Here is a 3834-nt window from a genome sequence, read left to right on the forward strand (position 1 = left end):
TGGAGAAGGAGGACACTATACAGAGGCGGGGCCGGAGGGGCGGACCTAGGCAAGTGGGCGGGGCTGAGCAAGAGATGGGGAGGATGGAAAAGAAGTAAAACTAGAGAAAAATTGGACTTGATTTGGGGAAAGATGGAGGTAAATGAGAAGGCCTCTATGAAGACAAGGAAGACACCAATGTCATCACAGAAATATCTCAGTAGCCCATCTCATACTCCTCCCCAGCCCCATACCCTGCAAACCTGCTTGAGTTGTCTGTCCTTTACCTTCTTTGAAGAAGGTAGGAATAGGAGAGGTTTGGTAGACATGGGAGGTGAGATGGACAGACTAGAAATGCTTGACAACCTCAGTGTCAGATGCTAGATCTGTATTTCAATATCTTAATCAATTCTTTCTGCTATGCATTGTAAAACATTATTTTGAGATGGGGTCCATGGAATTCACCTGAAGGCCAAATGGGTCCATGGCACAAAAAAATTAAGAACCTTAATCCATAAGGAATCTACAAGGTAACTGGCCACTCTGGAGGGTGAAAGACGATCTAAAAGGTATCATAGTATCCACCCAGGATTTCTGCAGCTTGCATAATCTAGATCCTTGTGCAACTCAAAGATCTTTTTGTTCCCTCAGGTCCTTTGGGTATTACTATATTTCCTGTCAGCAGACTGTACTTGGCTTTGATTAAAGTAGGTGGTTGAAACATCAAAACAATGGTGCCAACACATGGGTGCCTATAAACTCTGGAGACCCATGTTTTCTAAGCTGGAAAATGGGGTAAGAACTGAGCAACTGGTCAGAATTGAGGGGTTGACTACATAAAATAAATATAGAGCATGTTTCCTCAGTGTATATCAAAATGAATTTCAATAAAAATGTCCTCTTGCTTTGCATTATTATACTGAAATGTTTCTCCTTCTGTACCTGAAAGAAAGCACTGGAGTTGATGGCAAACTCTATATGCCAATTTCCAAAAAAGAGAAAAAAGATCAGGTTTGGGAGCATAGATAAGTTACTTCTTTATTCAATCAATGCTGGTTCTGTTTTATTTTATGAAGATGGAAAAAGGGATGTGGTATTTTCCTAGACTAAATGCACAAGGGATTAGAGACATGCTTTCCTGCTGTTTTTTTTCCCTGCTGTTTTTATAATGTTCTCTCTTCTTTATAAAAACCATGTTATATATAAACTAAAATTCAATTGCTCAAAAAAGCAGTCTCATCAAAAATATTGTCTATGAAGTATTTTCAGATATCTTCCAGAAATCCCACTGTAAAGGTGTGCTTTGATGAAGTTGCACCTCTTTCAGTATATAGCAATAGATTAATGAAGACAAGCCTGAGAGTATGAATGTCATTATCCAAGATAAAAGATTTAAGGCAGGAAATTTAAACTGTATTTATTGCATGTATTTAAAAGTGCATTTACCTACTAAATTTGGAAGGTAAATATTTGGGTATATTGTGATTTACACCCATCCTTATTTTCAGTTAATGAAAGAAAAAATTATATCAGGAAATAGTTTTTAGTTTGTGAAAAGGTCTAGAAAAGTCTTGGAAAAGGGTCTACAAAGGCCTGTTCTCCTTCAGAACTTGCCAATTTTAATAGGTCACCCTGTTTCCTTTGTGAAAAACAATTTCTTTTTTTTTTTTTTTTTAAATAATTATTTTTTATTGAAGGGTAGTTGACGCACAGTATTACATTACATTAGTTTCAAGTGTACAACACAGTGGTAGAACATTTATATACATAATTCTAGGTTCCAGCTATCACCCTACCAAGCTGTTACAATATCTTGACTATATTCCTTACGCTATACATTACATCCCGGTTACTTATTTATTTTACCATTGGAAGTCTGTCCTTTTTTTTTTTTTTTTTTTTGTGAGGGCATCTCTCATATTTATTGATCAAATGGTTGTTAACGACAATAAAATTCTGTATAGGGGAGTCAATGTTCAATGCACAATCATTAATCCACCCCAAGCCTAATTTTCGTCAGTCTCCAATCTTCTGAGGCATAACAAACAAGTTCTTACATGGAGAACAAATTCTTACATAATGAATAAGTTACATACTGAACAGTACAAGGGCAGTCATCACAGAAACTTTCGGTTTTGCTCATGCATTATGAACTCTAAACAGTCAGTTCAAATATGAATACTCATTTGGTTTTTATACTTGATTTATATGTGGATACTACATTTCTCTCTTTATTATTATTATTTTTAATAAAATGCTGAAGTGGTAGGTAGATACAAGATAAAGGTAGAAAACATAGTTTAGTGTTGTAAGAGAGCAAAAGTAGATGATCAGGTGTGTGCCTGTAGACTGTGTGTTAATCCAAGCTAGACCAGGGCAATAAAACATCCACGTATGCAGAAGATTTCTCTCAGAACAGGGGGGGTGAGGTTCTAAGCCTCACCTCTGTTGATCCCCAATTTCTCACCTGATGGCCCCCCTGTGACTGTGCCTGTCTTAGGTTGTTCCTCCCTTGAGGAATCTTACCCGTCTCTGGCTAACCAGTCATCTTCCGGGGCCATACAGGGAAATGTGAAGTTGGTAAGTGAGAGGGAAGCCTTATTGTTTGAAAAGGTTAGCTTTTTACTTCTTTGCATATTTATGCCCTGTGGCTTCTATGCCCAGCATTTGTCTTGAGGTATCTTTACCACTTGGAAGAATTATGATACTCGGTAAATTTGATATGAGGCACGAATTCTATTTAAGGGTTGTAATTAGGAAGGAACAAGAAAAGCTATAGAAGTAGCAGGCGGAAGAAAACATGGGAAGATTGATTATTTCTTTGACATATCTTCTTGTAGAGTAACTTCAGCATGTATAGGTTTTAAGCTACTACTTAAATTGTGCACACACATTAACATAATAGGAGTATAGTTACATAACCAAAGCATATCTGTAATTACCAGCCATCCGCAGTGAAACCAAGAAAACCAGTTAGGCACCTTAGGCATTTGTGAAAACTTATCTATGATATGGTGGATATTGTCCAACTGAACTTGAACAGTCTGAGAGAAATCAGACAAATTAAAACAGTCCATTCCTGGGGACTGTTCACATGCCATATGTTCTTTTAACAGTAAATAGTCTGTAGTTGTAAGATTTTGGAGCGCTACAATTTGCACTTCTCCAAATTCTTGGTTGAGTTCCAACAGTATAGATCCAGTCAAATTTGTTGTTTTACTGTATGCACAGGCCAGCTTAGATATCTCCTTCCTCATTCCCATGGCAAGTCCAGGAACTGGTGGGATGAGTGCATCTACAGCTGTAGCAGTGCGTGGATCTTTGTTGGGGTTTTTTGATGATCATCTTCTGGCATGAGTCTTCCAGAGAGTGCAGATGTTGGAAGTTCTTTTTCATATTGTATCTTAGTTCATTTTCAGAGTAGCCCAATTAGGCTTTGATCCTCTGTATAAACACAAACAGACCCTTTGCCTACACTTTTATATGCCCTTTATACCCTTGTGTAGAACTCGCTGGAGGTTACCACACAGGAACTGCCCTTTTTTTTTTTTTCTTTTTTTTTTGCTTTGTTTTTGGTATCACTAATCTACACTTACATGACGAATATTATGTTTACTAGGCTCTCCCCTATACCAGGTCTCCCCTATAAACCCCTTTACAGTCACTGTCCATCAGCATAGCAAAATGTTGTAGAATCACTACTTGCCTTCTCTGTGTTGTACAGCCCTCCCTTTTCTCCTACCCCCCCATGCCTGTTAATCTTAATACCCCCCTACTTCTCCCCCCCTTATCCCTCCCTACCCACCCATCCTCCCCAGTCCCTTTCCCTTTGGTACCTGTTAGTCCATTCTTGAG

This window comes from Manis pentadactyla, chromosome 4 (assembly GCF_030020395.1).
Source record: "Manis pentadactyla isolate mManPen7 chromosome 4, mManPen7.hap1, whole genome shotgun sequence".
Classification (NCBI taxonomy): Eukaryota; Metazoa; Chordata; class Mammalia; order Pholidota; family Manidae; genus Manis; species Manis pentadactyla.